General features: G+C 23.9%; 1 protein-coding gene across 3 annotated transcripts in view; it reads right to left on the bottom strand.

The window, feature by feature from the left end:
- The window catches only part of LOC135693842 (pre-mRNA-splicing factor SYF1-like), a 42,527-nt gene extending 20,039 nt beyond the window's left edge, over window positions 1–22,488 (bottom strand). For all 3 annotated transcript variants that reach the window (XM_089111573.1, XM_089111574.1, XM_089111572.1), the window contains exon 1: window positions 21,239–22,488. The gene's annotated coding sequence lies outside the window, so the exon portion shown is untranslated. The remainder of the gene's footprint in view (window positions 1–21,238) is intronic.
- Between the last annotated feature and the right edge of the window lie 49 nt (window positions 22,489–22,537).

Raw genomic sequence — 22,537 nt, forward strand, 5'->3', positions numbered from 1 at the left:
GATTTATGGGAATTTTTCATCCATAAAAAAGAATATTTCAGATTAATAAGATATAGTGTAACCATGTAAAAATTAAAGAAAATCAAGATAAATATCTCAACTGAGAAAAATTAAAAAAGAATACAAAATTTTTCAACTGAGAGGGAAGTTAAATAACATTTAAAAAGTTTAGCCAACACCTTAAAAAATTAAATTAAATCATTAAAAATTATTTAACCGTAAAAGGAAGAAAAAATATCTAATAAAACTAGCCAATCATGAAAAAAATTAAAAAAATACTAAAAACCAATGCGTAAACAATTAAATAAAATTTATAAAACCTTTTTTATATTGAAAAAAGTTAAAAAAAATTTATGATAACTAGTCAACTATGAAAAATTAAATAAAATTGAAAGAAACTACTCAACCAGAAAACTTACTTAAAATTGATGAAAACTGATTTAATTTGAAAAGATCAGATAGAATTTAAAAAAATTAGCGATGTGCGAAAAGGATTAAATAAGATTTCTGGAAATTAGTCATCCGTAAAAAAGAATATTTCAGATTAATAAGAAATAGTGTAACCATGTAAAAATTAAAGAAAATCAAAATAAATATCTCAACTGTGAAACAATTAAAAAAGATTTCAAAATTTGTCAACTGACAGGGAAATTAAAAAACATTTAAAAAGCTTAGCCAATACCTTAAAAAATTGAATTGAATCATTAAAAATTATTTAACCTTAAAAGGAACAGAAAAAAATTTAATAAAACTAGCCAATCATGAAAAAAATTAAAAAAGTACTAAAAACCAATGCGTAAACAATTAAATAAAATTTATAAAAGCTATTTTATATTGAAAAAAGTTAAAAAAATTGATGATAACTAGTCAACTATGAAAAAATAAATGAAATTGAAAGAAACTACTCAACCAGAAAACTTACTTAAAATTTATGAAAATTTATTCAATTTGAAAAGATCAGATAAAATTTAAACAAATTAGCGATGTGCGAAAAGGATTAAATAAGATTTCTGGAAATTAGTCATTCGTAAAAAAGAATATTTCAGATTAATAAGATATAGTGTAACCATAAAAAATGAAAGAAAATCAAAATAAATATCTCAACTGTGAAAAAATTAAAAAGTATTGCAAAATTTGTCAACTGAGAGGGAAGTTAAAAAACATTTAAAAAGTTTACCCAACACCTTAAAAAATTAAATTAAATCATTGAAAATTATTTAACCATAAAAGGAAGAGAAAAAATCTAATAAAACTAGCCAATCATGAACAAAATCAAAAAAGTATTAAAAACCAATGCGTGAACAATTAAATAAAATTTATAAAAGCTATTTTATATTGAAAAAAGTTAAAAAAAATATATGATAACTAGTCAACTATGAAAAATTAAATAAAATTGAAAGAAACTACTCAACCAGAAAACTTACTTAAAATTTATGAAAACTGATTTAATTTGAAAAGATCAGATAAAATTTAAACACATTAGCGATGTGCGAAAAGGATTTAATAAGATTTATGGGAATTTTTCATCCGTAAAAAAGAATATTTCAGATTAATAAGATATAGTGTAACCATGTAAAAATTAAAGAAAATCAAAATAAATATCTCAACTGTGAAAAATTAAAAAAGAATACAAAATTTTTCAACTGAGAGGGAAGTTAAATAACATTTAAAAAGTTTGGCCAACACCTTAAACAAATTAAATTAAATCATTAAAAATTTCTTAACCGTAAAAGGAACAGAAAAAAATATAATAAAACTAGCCAATCATGAAAAAAATTAAAAAAGTATTAAAAACCAATGTGTAAACAATTAAATAAAATTTATAAAAGCTATTTTATATTGAAGAAAGTTCAAACAAATTTATGATAATTAGTCTACTATAAAAAATTAAATGAAATTAAAAGAAACTACTCAACCAGAAAACTTACTTAAAATTTATGCAAATTTATTTAATTTGAAAAGATCAGGTAAAATTTAAACACATTAGCGATGTGCGAAAAGGATTTAATAAGATTTATGGGAATTTTTCATCCATAAAAAAGAATATTTCAGATTAATAAGATATAGTGTAACCATGTAAAAATTAAAGAAAATCAAAATAAATATCTCAACTGTGAAAAAATTAAAAAAGATTTCGAAATTTGTCAACTGACAGGGAAGTTAAAAAACATTTAAAAAGTTTAGCCAGGACCTTAAAAAATTAAATTAAATCATTAAAAATTACTTAACGGTAAAATGAACAGAAAAAAATTTAATAAAACTAGCCAATCATGAAAAAAATTAAAAAAGTATTAAAAACCAATCCGTAAACAATTAAATAAAATTGATAAAACCTTTTTTATATTGAAGAAAGTTTAAAAAAATTTATGACAATATGTCTACTATAAAAAATAAATGAAATCAAAAGAAACTACTCAACCAGAAAAACTTACTTGAAATTTATGAAAATTGATTTAATTTGAAAAGATCAGATAAAATTTAAACACATTAGCGATGTGCGAAAAGGATTTAATAAGATTTATGGGAATTTTTCATCCGTAAAAAAGAATATTTCAGATTAATAAGATATAGTGTAACCATGTAAAAATTAAAGAAAATCAAATAAATATCTCAACTGTGAAAAAATTAAAAAAGATTTCGAAATTTGTCAACTGAGAGGGAAGTTAAATAACATTTAAAAAGTTTGGCCAACACCTTAAACAAATTAAATTAAATCATTAAAAATTTCTTAACCGTAAAAGGAACAGAAAAAAATATAATAAAACTAGCCAATCATGAAAAAAATTAAAAAAGTATTACAAACCAATGCGTAAACAATTAAATAAAATTTATAAAAGCTATTTTATATTGAAGAAAGTTCAAACAAATTTATGATAATTAGTCTACTATAAAAAATTAAATGAAATTAAAAGAAACTACTCAACCAGAAAACTTACTTAAAATTTATGCAAATTTATTTAATTTGAAAAGATCAGGTAAAATTTAAACACATTAGCGATGTGCGAAAAGGATTTAATAAGATTTATGGGAATTTTTCATCCATAAAAAAGAATATTTCAGATTAATAAGATATAGTGTAACCATGTAAAAATTAAAGAAAATCAAAATAAATATCTCAACTGTGAAAAAATTAAAAAAGATTTCGAAATTTGTCAACTGACAGGGAAGTTAAAAAACATTTAAAAAGTTTAGCCAGGACCTTAAAAAATTAAATTAAATCATTAAAAATTACTTAACGGTAAAAGGAACAGAAAAAAATTTAATAAAACTAGCCAATCATGAAAAAAATTAAAAAAGTATTAAAAACCAATCCGTAAACAATTAAATAAAATTGATAAAACCTTTTTTATATTGAAGAAAGTTTAAAAAAATTTATGAAAATATGTCTACTATAAAAAAATAAATAAAATTAAAAGAAACTACTCAACCAGAAAACCTTACTTAAAATTTATGAAAATTTATTTAATTTGAAAAGATCAGATAAAATTTAAAAAAATCAGCGATGTGCGAAAAGTATTAAACAAGATTTATGGAAATTAGTCATTCGTAAAAAAGAATATTTCAGATTAATAAGATATTGTGTAACCATGTAAAAATGAAAGAAAATCAAAATAAATATCTCAACTGTGAAAAAATTAAAAAAGATTTCAAAATTTGTCAACTGACAGGGAAATTAAAAAACATTTAAAAAGTTTCGCCAACACCTTAAAAAATTAAATTAAATCATTAAAAATTATTCAACCGTAAAAGGAAGAGAAAAAATCTAATAAAACTAGCCAATCATGAACAAAATCAAAAAAGTATTAAAAACTAATCCGTAAACAAATAAATAAAATTTATAAAAGCTATTTTATTTTGAAGAAAGTTTAGAAAAAATTTATGACAATATGTCTACTATAAAAAATAAATAAAATCAAAAGAAACTACTCAACCAGAAAAACTTACTTGAAATTTATGAAAATTGATTTAATTTGAAAAGATCAGATAAAATTTAAACACATTAGCGATGTGCGAAAAGGATTTAATAAGATTTATGGGAATTTTTCATCCGTAAAAAAGAATATTTCAGATTAATAAGATATAGTGTAACCATGTAAAAATTAAAGAAAATCAAAATAAATATCTCAACTGTGAAAAATTAAAAAAGAATACAAAATTTTTCAACTGAGAGGGAAGTTAAATAAGATTTAAAAAGTTTGGCCAACACCTTAAACAAATTAAATTAAATCATTAAAAATTTCTTAACCGTAAAAGGAACAGAAAAAAATATAATAAAACTAGCCAATCATGAAAAAAATTAAAAAAGTATTAAAAACCAATGCGTAAACAATTAAATAAAATTTATAAAAGCTATTTTATATTGAAGAAAGTTCAAACAAATTTATGATAATTAGTCTACTATAAAAAATTAAATGAAATTAAAAGAAACTACTCAACCAGAAAACTTACTTAAAATTTATGCAAATTTATTTAATTTGAAAAGATCAGGTAAAATTTAAACACATTAGCGATGTGCGAAAAGGATTTAATAAGATTTATGGGAATTTTTCATCCATAAAAAAGAATATTTCAGATTAATAAGATATAGTGTAACCATGTAAAAATTAAAGAAAATCAAAATAAATATCTCAACTGTGAAAAAATTAAAAAAGATTTCGAAATTTGTCAACTGACAGGGAAGTTAAAAAACATTTAAAAAGTTTAGCCAGGACCTTAAAAAATTAAATTAAATCATTAAAAATTACTTAACGGTAAAAGGAACAGAAAAAAATTTAATAAAACTAGCCAATCATGAAAAAAATTAAAAAAGTATTAAAAACCAATCCGTAAACAATTAAATAAAATTGATAAAACCTTTTTTATATTGAAGAAAGTTTAAAAAAATTTATGACAATATGTCTACTATAAAAAATAAATGAAATCAAAAGAAACTACTCAACCAGAAAAACTTACTTGAAATTTATGAAAATTGATTTAATTTGAAAAGATCAGATAAAATTTAAACACATTAGCGATGTGCGAAAAGGATTTAATAAGATTTATGGGAATTTTTCATCCGTAAAAAAGAATATTTCAGATTAATAAGATATAGTGTAACCATGTAAAAATTAAAGAAAATCAAAATAAATATCTCAACTGTGAAAAATTAAAAAAGAATACAAAATTTTTCAACTGAGAGGATAGTTAAATAACATTTAAAAAGTTTGGCCAACACCTTAAACAAATTAAATTAAATCATTAAAAATTTCTTAACCGTAAAAGGAACAGAAAAAAATATAATAAAACTAGCCAATCATGAAAAAAATTAAAAAAGTATTAAAAACCAATGCGTAAACAATTAAATAAAATTTATAAAAGCTATTTTATATTGAAGAAAGTTCAAACAAATTTATGATAATTAGTCTACTATAAAAAATTAAATGAAATTAAAAGAAACTACTCAACCAGAAAACTTACTTAAAATTTATGCAAATTTATTTAATTTGAAAAGATCAGGTAAAATTTAAACACATTAGCGATGTGCAAAAAGGATTTAATAAGATTTATGGGAATTTTTCATCCATAAAAAAGAATATTTCAGATTAATAAGATATAGTGTAACCATGTAAAAATTAAAGAAAATCAAATAAATATCTCAACTGTGAAAAAATTAAAAAAGATTTCGAAATTTGTCAACTGAGAGGGAAGTTAAATAACATTTAAAAAGTTTGGCCAACTCCTTAAACAAATTAAATTAAATCATTAAAAATTTCTTAACCGTAAAAGGAACAGAAAAAAATATAATAAAACTAGCCAATCATGAAAAAAATTAAAAAAGTATTAAAAACCAATGCGTAAACAATTAAATAAAATTTATAAAAGCTATTTTATATTGAAGAAAGTTCAAACAAATTTATGATAATTAGTCTACTATAAAAAATTAAATGAAATTAAAAGAAACTACTCAACCAGAAAACTTACTTAAAATTTATGCAAATTTATTTAATTTGAAAAGATCAGGTAAAATTTAAACACATTAGCGATGTGCAAAAAGGATTTAATAAGATTTATGGGAATTTTTCATCCATAAAAAAGAATATTTCAGATTAATAAGATATAGTGTAACCATGTAAAAATTAAAGAAAATCAAATAAATATCTCAACTGTGAAAAAATTAAAAAAGATTTCGAAATTTGTCAACTGAGAGGGAAGTTAAATAACATTTAAAAAGTTTGGCCAACTCCTTAAACAAATTAAATTAAATCATTAAAAATTTCTTAACCGTAAAAGGAACAGAAAAAAATATAATAAAACTAGCCAATCATGAAAAAAATTAAAAAAGTATTAAAAACCAATGTGTAAACAATTAAATAAAATTTATAAAAGCTATTTTATATTGAAGAAAGTTCAAACAAATTTATGATAATTAGTCTACTATAAAAAATTAAATGAAATTAAAAGAAACTACTCAACCAGAAAACTTACTTAAAATTTATGCAAATTTATTTAATTTGAAAAGATCAGGTAAAATTTAAACACATTAGCGATGTGCAAAAAGGATTTAATAAGATTTATGGGAATTTTTCATCCATAAAAAAGAATATTTCAGATTAATAAGATATAGTGTAACCATGTAAAAATTAAAGAAAATCAAAATAAATATCTCAACTGTGAAAAAATTAAAAAAGATTTCGAAATTTGTCAACTGACAGGGAAGTTAAAAAACATTTAAAAAGTTTAGCCAGGACCTTAAAAAATTAAATTAAATCATTAAAAATTACTTAACGGTAAAAGGAACAGAAAAAAATTTAATAAAACTAGCCAATCATGAAAAAAATTAAAAAAGTATTAAAAACCAATCCGTAAACAATTAAATAAAATTGATAAAACCTTTTTTATATTGAAAAAAGTTTAAAAAAATTTATGACAATATGTCTACTATAAAAAATAAATGAAATCAAAAGAAACTACTCAACCAGAAAAACTTACTTGAAATTTATGAAAATTGATTTAATTTGAAAAGATCAGATAAAATTTAAACACATTAGCGATGTGCGAAAAGGATTTAATAAGATTTATGGGAATTTTTCATCCGTAAAAAAGAATATTTCAGATTAATAAGATATAGTGTAACCATGTAAAAATTAAAGAAAATCAAAATAAATATCTCAACTGTGAAAAATTAAAAAAGAATACAAAATTTTTCAACTGAGAGGATAGTTAAATAACATTTAAAAAGTTTGGCCAACACCTTAAACAAATTAAATTAAATCATTAAAAATTTCTTAACCGTAAAAGGAACAGAAAAAAATATAATAAAACTAGCCAATCATGAAAAAAATTAAAAAAGTATTAAAAACCAATGCGTAAACAATTAAATAAAATTTATAAAAGCTATTTTATATTGAAGAAAGTTCAAACAAATTTATGATAATTAGTCTACTATAAAAAATTAAATGAAATTAAAAGAAACTACTCAACCAGAAAACTTACTTAAAATTTATGCAAATTTATTTAATTTGAAAAGATCAGGTAAAATTTAAACACATTAGCGATGTGCGAAAAGGATTTAATAAGATTTATGGGAATTTTTCATCCATAAAAAAGAATATTTCAGATTAATAAGATATAGTGTAACCATGTAAAAATTAAAGAAAATCAAATAAATATCTCAACTGTGAAAAAATTAAAAAAGATTTCGAAATTTGTCAACTGACAGGGAAGTTAAAAAACATTTAAAAAGTTTAGCCAGGACCTTAAAAAATTAAATTAAATCATTAAAAATTACTTAACGGTAAAAGGAACAGAAAAAAATATAATAAAACTAGCCAATCATGAAAAAAATTAAAAAAGTATTAAAAACCAATGCGTAAACAATTAAATAAAATTTATAAAAGCTATTTTATATTGAAGAAAGTTTAGAAAAAATTGATGACAATATGTCTACTATAAAAAATAAATCAAATCAAAAGAAACTACTCAACCAGAAAAACTTACTTGAAATTTATGAAAATTGATTTAATTTGAAAAGATCAGATAAAATTTAAACACATTAGCGATGTGCGAAAAGGATTTAATAAGATTTATGGGAATTTTTCATCCGTAAAAAAGAATATTTCAGATTAATAAGATATAGTGTAACCATGTAAAAATTAAGGAAAATCAAGATAAATATCTCAACTGAGAAAAATTAAAAAAGAATACAAAATTTTTCAACTGAGAGGGAAGTTAAATAAGATTTAAAAAGTTTGGCCAACACCTTAAACAAATTAAATTAAATCATTAAAAATTTCTTAACCGTAAAAGGAACAGAAAAAAATATAATAAAACTAGCCAATCATGAAAAAAATCAAAAAAGTATTAAAAACCAATGCGTGAACAATTAAATAAAATTTATAAAAGCTATTTTATATTGAAAAAAGTTAAAAAAAATATATGATAACTAGTCAACTATGAAAAATTAAATAAAATTGAAAGAAACTACTCAACCAGAAAACTTACTTAAAATTTATGAAAACTGATTTAATTTGAAAAGATCAGATAGAATTTAAAAAAATTAGCGATGTGCGAAAAGGATTAAATAAGATTTCTGGAAATAAGTCATCCGTAAAAAAGAATATTTCAGATTAATAAGATATAGTGTAAACATGTAAAAATTAAAGAAAATCAAGTAAAATATCTCAACTGTGAAAAAATTAAAAAAGATTTCAAAATTTGTCAACTGACAGGGAAGTTAAAAAAAATTTAAAAAGTTTCGCCAACACCTTAAAAAATTAAATTAAATCATTAAAAATTACTTAACGGTAAAAGGAACAGAAAAAAAAATAATAAAACTAGCCAATCATGAAAAAAATTAAAAAAGTATTAAAAACCAATGCGTAAACCATTAAATAAAATTTATAAAAGCTATTTTATATTGAAGAAAGTTTAGAAAAAAATGATGACAATATGTCTACTATAAAAAATAAATGAAATCAAAAGAAACTACTCAACCAGAAAAACTTACTTGAAATTTATGAAAATTGATTTAATTTGAAAAGATCAGATAAAATTTAAACACATTAGCGATGTGCGAAAAGGATTTAATAAGATTTATGGGAATTTTTCATCCGTAAAAAAGAATATTTCAGATTAAAAAGATATAGTGTAACCATGTAAAAATTAAGGAAAATCAAGATAAATATCTCAACTGAGAAAAATTAAAAAAGAATACAAAATTTTTCAACTGAGAGGGAAGTTAAATAAGATTTAAAAAGTTTGGCCAACACCTTAAACAAATTAAATTAAATCATTAAAAATTTCTTAACCGTAAAAGGAACAGAAAAAAATAAAATAAAACTAGCCAATCATGAACAAAATCAAAAAAGTATTAAAAACCAATGCGTGAACAATTAAATAAAATTTATAAAAGCTATTTTATATTGAAAAAAGTTAAAAAAAATTGATGATAACTAGTCAACTATGAAAAAATAAATGAAATTGAAAGAAACTACTCAACCAGAAAACTTACTTAAAATTTATGAAAATTTATTTAATTTGAAAAGATCAGATAAAATTTAAACAAATTAGCGATGTGCGAAAAGGATTAAATAAGATTTCTGGAAATTAGTCATTCGTAAAAAAGAATATTTCAGATTAATAAGATATAGTGTAACCATAAAAAATGAAAGAAAATCAAAATAAATATCTCAACTGTGAAAAAATTAAAAAGCATTGCAAAATTTGTCAACTGAGAGGGAAGTTAAAAAACATTTAAAAAGTTTACCCAACACCTTAAAAAATTAAATTAAATCATTGAAAATTATTTAACCATAAAAGGAAGAGAAAAAATCTAATAAAACTAGCCAATCATGAACAAAATCAAAAAAGTATTAAAAACCAATGCGTGAACAATTAAATAAAATTTATAAAAGCTATTTTATATTGAAAAAAGTTAAAAAAAATATATGATAACTAGTCAACTATGAAAAATTAAATAAAATTGAAAAAAACTACTCAACCAGAAAACTTACTTAAAATTTATGAAAACTGATTTAATTTGAAAAGATCAGATAGAATTTAAAAAAATTAGCGATGTGCGAAAAGGATTAAATAAGATTTCTGGAAATAAGTCATCCGTAAAAAAGAATATTTCAGATTAATAAGATATAGTGTAAACATGTAAAAATTAAAGAAAATCAAGTAAAATATCTCAACTGTGAAAAAATTAAAAAAGATTTCAAAATTTGTCAACTGACAGGGAAGTTAAAAAAAATTTAAAAAGTTTAGCCAACACCTTAAAAAATTAAATTAAATCATTAAAAATTATTCAACCGTAAAAGGAAGAGAAAATATTTAATAAAACTAGCCAATCATGAACAAAATTGAAAAAGTACTAAAAACCAATGCGTAAACAATTAAATAAAATTTATAAAAGCTATTTTATATTGAAAAAAGTTATAAAAAATTGATAATAACTAGTCAACTATGAAAAAATAAATGAAATTGAAAGAAACTACTCAACCAGAAAAACTTACTTAAAATTTATGAAAATTTATTCAATTTGAAAAGATCTGATAAAATTTAAACAAATGAGCGATGTGCGGAAAGGATTAAATAAGATTTCTGGAAATTAGTCATCCGTAAAAAAGAATATTTCAGATTAATAAGAAAAAGTGTAACCATGTAAAAATTAAAGAAAATCAAAATAAATATCTCAACTGTGAAACAATTAAAAAGATTTCAAAATTTGTCAACTGACAGGGAAATTAAAAAACATTCAAAAAGCTTAGCCAATACCTTAAAAAATTAAATTAAATCATTAAAAATTATTTAACCTTAAAAGGAACAGAAAAAAATTTAATAAAACTAGCCAATCATGAAAAAAATTAAAAAAGTACTAAAAACCAATGCGTAAACAATTCAATAAAATTTATAAAAGCTATTTTATATTGAAAAAAGTTAAAAAAAATTGATGATAACTAGTCAACTATGAAAAAATAAATGAAATTGAAAGAAACTACTCAACCAGAAAAACTTACTTAAAATTTATGAAAATTTATTTAATTTGAAAAGATCAGATAGAAATTAAACAAATTAGCGATGTGCGGAAAGGATTAAATAAGATTTCTGGAAATTAGTCATCCGTAAAAAAGAATATTTCAGATTAATAAGATATAGTGTAAACATGTAAAAATTAAAGAAAATCAAGTAAAATATCTCAACTGTGAAAAAATTAAAAAAGATTTCAAAATTTGTCAACTGACAGGGAAGTTAAAAAAAATTTAAAAAGTTTAGCCAACACCTTAAAAAATTAAATTAAATCATTAAAAATTATTCAACCGTAAAAGGAAGAGAAAATATTTAATAAAACTAGCCAATCATGAAAAAAATTGAAAAAGTACTAAAAACCAATGCGTAAACAATTAAATAAAATTTATAAAAGCTATTTTATATTGAAAAAAGTTATAAAAATTTGATAATAACTAGTCAACTATGAAAAAATAAATGAAATTGAAAGAAACTACTCAACCAGAAAAACTTACTTAAAATTTATGAAAATTTATTTAATTTGAAAAGATCTGATAAAATTTAAACAAATTAGCGATGTGCGGAAAGGATTAAATAAGATTTCTGGAAATTAGTCATCCGTAAAAAAGAATATTTCAGATTAATAAGAAAAAGTGTAACCATGTAAAAATTAAAGAAAATCAAAATAAATATCTCAACTGTGAAACAATTAAAAAGATTTCAAAATTTGTCAACTGACAGGGAAATTAAAAAACATTTAAAAAGCTTAGCCAATACTTTAAAAAATTAAATTAAATCATTAAAAATTATTTAACCTTAAAAGGAACAGAAAAAAATTAATTAAAACTAGCCAATCATGAAAAAAATTAAAAAAGTACTAAAAACCAATGCGTGAACAATTAAATAAAATTTATAAAAGCTATTTTATATTGAAAAAAGTTACAAAAAATTGACGATAACTAGTCAACTATGAAAAATTAAATAAAATTAAAAGAAACTACTCAACCAGAAAAACTTACTTACAATTCATGAAAATTTATTTAATTTGAAAAGATCAGATAAAATTAAAAAAAATTAGTGATTTGCGAAAAGATTAAATAAGATTTATGGAAATCAGTCAGCCGTGAAAAAGAATTTGAAAAATGCTAAAATTAACCAACAGAGAAAAAAATTAATTGACAATAGTAAAAATTTTGTCAACCATAAAAAAAATTGAACAAAGTTAATAAAGACTTTACAGCAATGCAAACTAGCCAACTTTGAAAAAATTTAGAAAAAAACTAACAAACATTTGTGAACTTAAAAAAATTTAATAAAGTTAACAGAAATTAGTCAACCATAAAAATGCTTAAAATTAATGAAATACACACAAAATATATAAAAAGAACGAAAAAAATTTAAATAATTTTCCGATCTGCGAAAAGAATTGTGTAAAATTGATAAAACTAATTCAACAATAAAAAAAGTAATTGAAAGTATAGTAAGTGGACTGTTAAAAATAAAACAAGATTTATAAAAATCAGGCAATTGTGAAAAAAATGAATAAAATTAATAAAAATTTAGCTAACCATCAAAAAAGGAGATGAAGCTTATCAAAATTTGAAAAACCATGATAAAACTATAAAAAATATCTAGATGGCTGCAAAAAACAAATCAAATTATTAAACAGAGGTTGGCCATGAAACAAAATTAAAAATGTTAACAAAAACTAAATGAATGGTAACAAAGATAAAAAATTTAAAAACTTAGCTAATTGTTAAAAAAAAGTTAACAAAAATTAGCCATCTGTAAAAAACTAAAAAAGATTTATAAAAATTGCCCAAACGTAAAAAATTCCAATAAATCATCAAAATTTAGCTAAAAATAATAAACTGGGATATGTTTTTTAAAATTATCGAACCATGAAAAAGAGAAAAACAAATAATAGAAATGTGTCAGCCATGAAAAATTAGATAAAACTTTGAAAAACTCGTCGACATTGAAAAAATCTAAAATATAATTGTGTTAAAGGAAGCTAGTCAACCTGATAAATATTACTTACTAAGATAAAAAAATGATTGACATTATAAAGTGGAATAAGATTGAAAAAATGTACTGATCTGCTAAGAAACTGAGGAAAATTGGTCATCCATTTAAAACATTTAAAAATTATTAGAAATTAGCCAACAGTGAATAAATTAAATAAGATGAATAAATATTAAGTCAAAAATTTGAAATGATATGGATTTATTAAAATGTAATCAACCGTAAAAAAAGTAAGATAAACAAATATTAGTCACCTGTGAATAAATCAAATTAAATAAATATCAAGTCAACCATTAGAAATGAGATAAAATTATTAAAATGCAATCGTCCGTGAAAAAAGAGATAAAGTTAATTAAATTACCCAACCGTGAGAGAAACAAAAAGTATATAAAATAGCCTGACAAGAAACATTAGATTGAATTAAAAAAAATCAATTAACTGCGAAAAATGAAAGAGACAAAAATCTTAGTGTACTGCAAGAAAATTTAAACTTAGTAAGTATCGACTAATATACTGTGAAAAAATAAAATAAATAAATGAAAAAAACGAAATATAAAAAAAAATCAAAAGAAGAAAAGACTTTTAAAATTTTCAACTTTTGAAAAGAATTTAAAAAAAGTTAGAAAATAAGTCAACATTGCAGCAATTTTAAAAAAAAGTTATCAAAAATGTGTCAATTATGAAGAAGATTAAATAAAGATAAAAGAAATTAGTTAAGCAGGAAAAATGCGTAAAGTTTATGAAATTTTTATAAACGTGAAAAAACAAGAAGAAGAATTGAAAAAAATTAGCAATCTTCAAAAAAATTAATCGAAATAAATAGGATTTAGTCACCTGTGAAAAAATTAAAAATTATTTATAACTGTATATATAAGAAAAATTAAATTTAGTAAATTGCAAAAAAAAGATATAAGATTAATAAAAATTTATCATCGATCGAAATTATTTGATAAAAATGAAATTTTAATCAGCCTTGGAAAAATTAGATAAATTAGAAAAAAGTGAACGGCACAAAAATTAGACAAAAAAAGAATTGCAACAAATAAGAAACACTGCAATGTGCCGAGAATGAATAACAATAAATACACATAAATTAGTGAATCATAAACAAAGAATTCCAGTGCAAAAAATAAAAACTTATAAACCATGAAAACAATAAATAAAATAAAAAGAACTTACTAAAAAATTGTAAAAAATGGATTGAAATTAAAAAATTGTCTAAATCATTCAGTAACATTTAGTCAACCATAAAAAGAAACTAAAAAAAATTAATAACAATTAATCAATTGTGAAAAAATAATATGAATGAAATTTAGTCAAGTTTTAAGCAAATTGACATGAATTAGTCAATCGTGAAGGAAATATAGAACATGGAAAGAAATTAATGGACCCTTCTAATATTACTAAAATCAATAGGAATTAGTGAACCATAAATTTTATAAACATTTAATAAAATAACCAATCGCACAAAAATTAAAACAAATCAACAAAATTTGGTAAAACATATCAACAACGAAAAAAATAAAAAACAAAAAGACGGATTTCAAATGCAAAAAAATCTAGATAAAATAAATAAACCTAGCGAAACATGAACAAATTTAACAAAATTAAAAGAAATTAGTCAACTGTAAGAAAATTAATAAATTAAAATAATGAAAATAAGTAAAAAACAAATGCAAAAATAAATGAAATTAATACAAACTAGTCAGCCATGAAAAAAATTAAAAACTTGAGAAAATTATATCGTCTATAAAAACATTTGATAAAATTAAACGCTTTAGGTAACAATAAGAAAATTAAATTAAACTAAAAAATCTCGTGAACCCTAGCAAAATTAAATAAAACTAATCAACTGTGAAAAAATCAAATAAAATTAGAAAAAATAATTCAGCAAAGCAGAAATTTTAAAAATCGTTAAAAACTAGTCAGCTCTTCAAAAAGATTAAAGAAAAGCTATAAAAACTAGTCAGCATTGAAAATTTTCTATAAAAAAGTTAAAAGTTAATCGAGCGTGAAAGAAATTGAAAAAATTATACAAGGAATTCAAACGCAAAAATTAAAATAATTGTTGATAAAAATATGAGATTTTCAGAAATAGTCAACAGTGCAAAAAATTAAACTAAATTAACAAAATTTGGTCAGCCACAAAATAAAAAGAGATTAATACACAGAATTCAAACATAAATGTATGAATAAACAAAACTCAGTGAAACATGAAACATCAATTAAGCAATAAAAATTAGTAAATACTAGGAAAATTTTAGTCAAACAATTAATAAAAATTACTCAACAATAAAAAAATTCAATAAAAAGATAAAAATTCAGTCAACCATGAAAAAATTAAATAAAATAGAAAAACTTTGGCGTACTGTGTAAAATTATATAACATTAACAAAATCTAATTAACCGTAAAAATTTTGATAAATAATAAAAGATTTGGTCAATCGTGAAATAATGAAAATAAAATTAATAACAATTAGTTATCCGTGAATAAAAAATTGAATAAAACTAAAAAAGAGAAGTCAAACTCAAAAAAAACTTAATAAAATTAATATCAATTAATCAGCCGTGCAAGAAATCAAATAAATAGAAAGGACCAATAGAATATATTTTTTTAAATATTAGCAAAAGATTCCAAAAAAGCTTTGAAAAATGTTTCTAAAAGATACATTCCATGAAAAAATAAAATACTCATAGGTTTGTATTGATAATTCAAAGAAGCACTAAAAATTGATGTTCCCCTAAAAAGTATTAAACAACTGACAAAAACTCAAGAAAAAATTTCAAAAAGCATTCAAAAATTTCCACAAAGCCAAAAAACTTTATTCAGTGAGAAATTGAAAATATTTGAAGCAAAATTTTTATAAATTGAAAAGAACAATGGAAAGCGATATTTCTTTGAAATTGACTTAGCTAGAATAAAAATTTTGCAAAACAAATCCAAGAAAATAATTGAAAAGATCGTCTAAAATTATTTTATGTTCTTTAGAAGAAAAAACTTATCTTTTTGAAAAATTTAAAGTACTACCAAAAAAAAATATCAAATTGAAAGAAACAATACAAATAAATGTATTCTTAACAGAATAAAAGAAAAGAATGAAGCAATTTATAGAAATAAAATGAAAAGGTGCAAAATAGCATCCACGAAAAATGAAAGTAAGTTTCTCAAATTAAATTTTGGATAAATTTAAAGGAATAACAAAAAGAAATCAATCCTTAAACAATAAACATGAATTGAATAAAAGCTGCTTTTGAAAAATTTTCAACGAGAAATAATAAATACTGACAAAGAAATATTAATAAATTGAAAGCTTACAAAAAAGTATAAAACAATTTAAAAAATATAAAATAAAGCGTCTAAAATTATTTTTGTTCCTCTTCTCTATAAGGTTTACAAAAACACAGAAATATCAATAAATTGAAAGGTACAATAACATAGATGTTTTCATAAAAAATTACCAAAAAGATATGAAACGGTTCACCAAAATGAAAGGAAAAAGACGCAAAATTATTCTTTATTTCTTTCAATTAAATAAAAAATCTTTTTTTCACATGAATTCAAAATACTAACAATTGCAAAAAACAATAGAAAGATATGAGAATATAAAAAAGAGAACAATAAAAACATAAAAAATTGTCAAAAAAACTTGAAAACTATTATTTTGCTCTATTATTTTGTTTGGGAAAATATCTTTCGCTGGAAAATTATAAATAACTAATATAAAGTTATTAATGACGTTAAAGAAACAATAAAACAAAATTTCATAAAAATTAACATAATTGAATGAAGCAATTTACAAAAATAAAACGAAAAAGTTCAAAATAGCATCCAAAATTATATTTCTTTCCTTCAAAAAAATAAATCTATATACCACGAGAAATTAAAAATTACTTACAATAAAATTTCATCTTAATAAAGGGAACAACAGAAAAAATAATCCATAAAAATTGATGGAATAGGTTAAAAAACAAATGCAAAAAAAATCTTTGAAAAATAGAAAAAATCTAGCATTATTTTCCTTGGAGCCAAAGAAGCTAAAACTGTTGAAGAAGACATTCGTTTTGTCCCAGTTTAGCATTTGTGCATTTATTTTAATGTTTCATGATAGAAATGTGAACAAAAAATTGTTCTTGTTTGCAATTTTTAAGGCTCTTCCTCATTGCTGTTGAAGAAGACATTCGTTTTGTCCCAGTTTAGCATTTGTGCATTTATTTTAATGTTTCATGATAGAAATGTGAACAATAAGAGCAATGAGGAAGAGCCTTAAAAATTGCAAACAAGAACAATGCTTCTAGTTTTGAAAAATTATGGGAAATTGATTATTCGGCAACCATCAGAGAAACCTGAAGTTTCTCATAGTAGAAATCCAGAAAACAAAATCAAATCTAAATCCTAGCTTTATGAAGCAAACTTTTGAGAAAAATAAATACCTTATACAATAAATACATAAATACAATTTAAGGTGTTCCGATAATATAAGACTCCAAAAGGCAAAAAGACCTTCCCTTACAATAGATATAGTGAGATCTATGGGAGAAAAGGTATGGAGATCTATGGAGTTCAGACTGCCTTCAGATATTCAAGACATTAAAGCTGATAAATGCAAGACTTGCAGCTGCAGATTATGTGAGCTTTTTATCCAACTTTAGGCCTTTTATTGTACATCGTATTTTCCTGATTGTATTTCTCTCATACTTATTTTTATGTATTTTTCATAAATAATTGGCCTTAATAAGCATTTCAGGATTGAGCTAATTTCCCAACTTTGAACAAAAATAATTAAAAAATAGGAAAAAATTAAAGCAAAAAGGGAAGCATTAATAATTTCAAAGGAATAGACGTTTTCACAGAAATAAGCAAAAAAGTATGAAAAAATTAGCAAAAGAGCATCAAAAAATAACCTTCATTTCTTTAAATCAAAAGGGCTTAAATTGTTTCCAAACTAAAAAACAATTAAAAAAACGTAGAAAGGAGTCTAAAATTATTTCATTTCTTTAGAAACAATAAATAAAAGAGAACTATAGAAATGAATGTTTCCTTAAAAAACTATCAAAATTGTCGAACAATTGTGAAAATGAAAGGAAAAATGTCCAAAAAAGTGTCCAAACTACCTTCGTTTCTTAAATGAAAATAATCTATAAACCATGAAAAAATAAACAAAACTTACATTAAAAATTACATTACTTCAAAAGAAACAATAGAAAGGGACATTTTCTTTAAAAATTGACAAAAACAGCAAAAGAAAAATTTTGAAAAGAAAAACGCAAAAAGTGCCATCAAATTTCTTTCTGATTCTTTTATTCCAAATATCCATCACCATAAAATAGCAAAAAAATTCGCACAAAAATATTTACAAATAAAAGCAATTAAAATTGTGTTTTCGAAAAAATCAACAAAAAATTAGTAAAAAAATATCAGAGAAAAAAGTGAAAAATGTATTAAAAGTATATTCCTTTCTTTTATTGGAAACAAATTCATCTACTTGGAAAAATTACAAAATAACAACCAAGAAATAATGACAATTTGAAAAAAACATTGTAAAAAGATACTTACTTTGAAAAATAAAAACAACATAATGAAAAAGGTACAAATATTGTCCAATGTTTTTTCTAATAATTGCCCCTTCCAGAATTTTTTCAAATTATCTTCAATGAACAAAAAAAAATAAAAAGACCTGTTTTTATAAAAAAAACTGATCAACAACAAAGTATTGGTTGCTATGACTTTAACAACAATGATGAAAGACAATGCAAAATCTGAGCATAAGTTTTGAAAAAGAGTGAAAAAGAACAAGCTCTGGATATGAAGGCAGAAAAGTAAAAATAATATGTTTTTCTTGCAACAATTACAATCATGCATAATTTTAATCGTGCCGGAAAAAAGTTAATCATAAAGTCTAGGAAGAGGTCAGCTGATAAAAGCTTTTCAATTATCAAGAAAAAGAAAGAATGGAAAGAATTTGCAGCAACTTAGTTCTGAGAAGTTGGGAAATATTGAGATGGATTCCTATATCAAATAAAAAGGTGGGCAGGCAACAGGGTGAGAACAAAAATTATGTGTCTACGGACAAAGTATATGGGTAAAGCACCCTCCTTTAGCGACCCCCTTGCAGACAATGCTTGTTATTTGATAGCCTGTGCTCCAGACCCCTTAATTGCAAGTCAGGGGTCTTGGACACAGGCTAATTACTTGAAGGCAAGAACTTAAGTAACAGCATTGAAGAACCTTCAAAAGTTTATTTTCTTGCAATTTATACAGCGTTTGTCACAGATTAATCATCTTGCACAGGATAAAAAGTTTTTGCAATGAAACAAAATTTTTGTAGAGTCTTTACAATCTTCCTTCACTGGCGATTAGAAACGCAAACAGCTGAAGAGAAGCGTTGTTTTGTTTTAAGCATTTAACAGCATAAATCCAAAAATTAACTGTACAAGGGAACTTGGCCATAATGATAGGTAAAACGGAGCATTATCCTAATTGAAATGTCATCAAACTGTAGTGACAAAATGAAGAAAGTTTGAGTCTTGTTTTGTAGCTTGGCATCTTAACTGGGAGCATCTACCTTGCTTAGTGCCAAAAACAAGCATTCAAGGCAGGCTGAAACATATCAGCAGTTGGATCAACTCAATACATTCTTTTTTATAAGAACTAGTAAACTTAAGTTTAGGTTGACTGGACTTTGACACCCTTCTTAATTTAAGTTCAGGCTGACTGGGCACCTTTCTCAATTTTCTCAAAAATCTGAGGCTGAATTGTTCTTAATTTATTCTTATATTAATAGGGTGTAAACAGTATGATTGCTAGCTTTTTTGCTCTAGGAACATGTAGTGAGACAACCTTTATTTGCCGACAGGCTTGATTATTCACCAAAAGGCACCTGAACATGGCTAGAAATCCTTCTTTTGAAATAAAATGTTGTTCAAAATTGCATTTTACAGTAGCTCAGCCTCAGCCCCAGTGTTCTTATAAAATTTTTCTTAAAGAGTGTATAGCATTGTGTGGACTGTGTTGGTGCACTTGATATTGGTTTTCACTATGAATGCAAAGATGCACAGATTTTCATCATTTAGAATGCTGCTGCTTTCTAAGTTTATAGACAAAAACATGTTTTCATCAAATTTTTGGACGGGCACAGAGGGGCAAAAAATTCTAGTTGGGCAGACAATGCCCCCTGTGCCCAACCTTGGCTTCGTGCCTGTGCCACATAGAATAGAAGAGAAAGGAATTGGATTTCGTGCCCATTTTGGTTGAGAACTCAAGAGAGTGCACAAGCAGGCATCCAGGACTGAAATGGTTCTTTTTCAGGACCTTAATGCCCAACTTCAAAATTTTAAATTGAAAAGAGATAGTTCAGCACCCCCATTTTTTGGATCGCTTCACCTGCCCTTGTGCCTTGGTACCATTTTGGAATTCTACCCATTCCTTGTTAAGGAACCAGTACACATCTGGTTCCTTGCCCTTCTGGTTGACAGAAAAAACATATCATCAGTTTTTAGGATTGACAGACCTTCATCACTTCTACAAATACTTATTTAGTTTCATGGATTACTGGAATATTTTTTCAGGTCTTAAATTCTAAAGAATATAAAAAAATGAAATTTTAATTACAGAAGAAAAAATTTAAAACATCAAGACCTGTGAAACCAAACAGTTTTTTGGGTATGTAAGCATGTGAAAAACAAAACTTTTGGATAATCCTCACCTTAAAAAAATTATAACCCAAAGTGAGCACCCCTACCCTAAATATACAAGAGCCTTTATGCTTGCACCTCTGTTTACATTTTCCCTACAAATCACGGCATTAGGCAGCCTTTATATGCTGAAAAAACATGGCTATCTGATCACAGCAAAATCCAGTGAAACGTAAGCAAAATGGCAAGCTAATTTTGAAAACGGTCTAACAACAATCCAGACAGCATGAAACTTTCGGCACAGATTAATTAAATTTTTACACAAAATTTAAATTCTATGAACTATATTTGATTAATATAAAGACAAAATAGATCACATAACGCTAACTCGCATTAAAAAATGTCCAAAGAATGTTTGCAGAATCTTATTTTGCCAAACCATATTTGTGTGCACTTGTCCAAAACAGATGACAGATGATGATTCATCTGAAAGCGGTTTCCAGTGATTTCTTACTATTCCATATCAATAAAATACTACACTACCGCTTAGAGGAACAAATTTACGCTATAAAGGGTATTAAGATTGAAATACCTTTACTTTGGGATGTTTACATTCCTGTCAACCATGTGGATCAGAGCGGCCATTTTGAGTAATAAGTGAGATCAACTTTGAGAACGAGGCGGCTTCTTGGAAGCGAATATGGTAGGTCAATAGGGATCCTTTATTCGAAATTTCGGGGACTAAACAAATACGATAGTTATTTCTACATCTGATTGGTTTGGTAGAAAGTATCATGTGTCCAATAGACTTTCATTATCGTTGAGAAAACTATTAGATTTCAAGGTGTAAATGACTGAAACACCGATGCAAAAACCTGAAAAAGCTTTTCAAGTGCTTTGGAGGAATTTTTAGTTACTTCTTTGCCAAGCATTTCTCGGAGTATGAAGATCTGGTTAGTTGCCAACACATAAACGAACATGTATTTACGTTCATTTAAAAATGAAAAGTAGAGAAGACTTCTTAGGTAATGTAAACAAAACCTGCACAAGTCAAATATTGCCTGATAATTGCTTTAAGAACGAGATTCGCAATTGAAAGTTAGAACCATCAGCGAATTACCGAAAAATAATTGTTATGCTAGATTTTTAATAAAATTTATTTTGCATCACTCAAAAAGAAGCGTGTTCCTTAAGCAATTACATAAAACTTCTTTGATCTGAATCAAAAACTGGGGTGGTACCACACCCCACACCACATCCCACTCCTCCGCTACGAAGTCTACGTCAACCCAATATAACCCCTGCATAAACGTTTTTGAAGCTATTTCTCTCAAGAATTTGTTTAAAAGTTTTGACATTGATGCTCCTATAGAATCAGTTCTTCGCAGATCATTAAATAAAAGTTAAAGATCATCAGATAAAAGATTCTGACGATAAAGATGAGGGAGACGATTATCGAGAAGAATTGTAGTAGTTTTCCTGCTAGCCATTGAAAGAGGCGGGTGTTTAAATGGCGAGAGGTTTAATGAAAATAAATATTGCCCACCGTCAATTTCGGAAATGGTATTTTTGCATCTTTAAAAAATTTTGTCGAAAAAAAATTTGCGGGAAAATGTCAAAAAGGCAAAAATAAAATCGGCAAAAAAATTCTTGCGCGAATCCTTCCTTCCTTTAAGGTATGCATGTGTTAAAAGACATTCTCTCAACATCATTCATATAGGCCCTTCCTCAATCTCTTTCCAGGAAAACCTCTTACTTTTTCTAACTGAATTCTTTGATTGTATAATATTTCATCAGTCAATATGCTTTAACTTGAATGATATTTTTTCAGATTTGTTTGCATGATGAAAAATCTCCTTGATGGGTCAATCTACTGACAGTGTTCTTGCTT

The sequence above is a fragment of the Rhopilema esculentum genome, chromosome 11, assembly GCF_057945365.1.
Source record: "Rhopilema esculentum isolate cy_ngs chromosome 11, ASM5794536v1, whole genome shotgun sequence".
NCBI classification, from domain to species: domain Eukaryota; kingdom Metazoa; phylum Cnidaria; class Scyphozoa; order Rhizostomeae; family Rhizostomatidae; genus Rhopilema; species Rhopilema esculentum.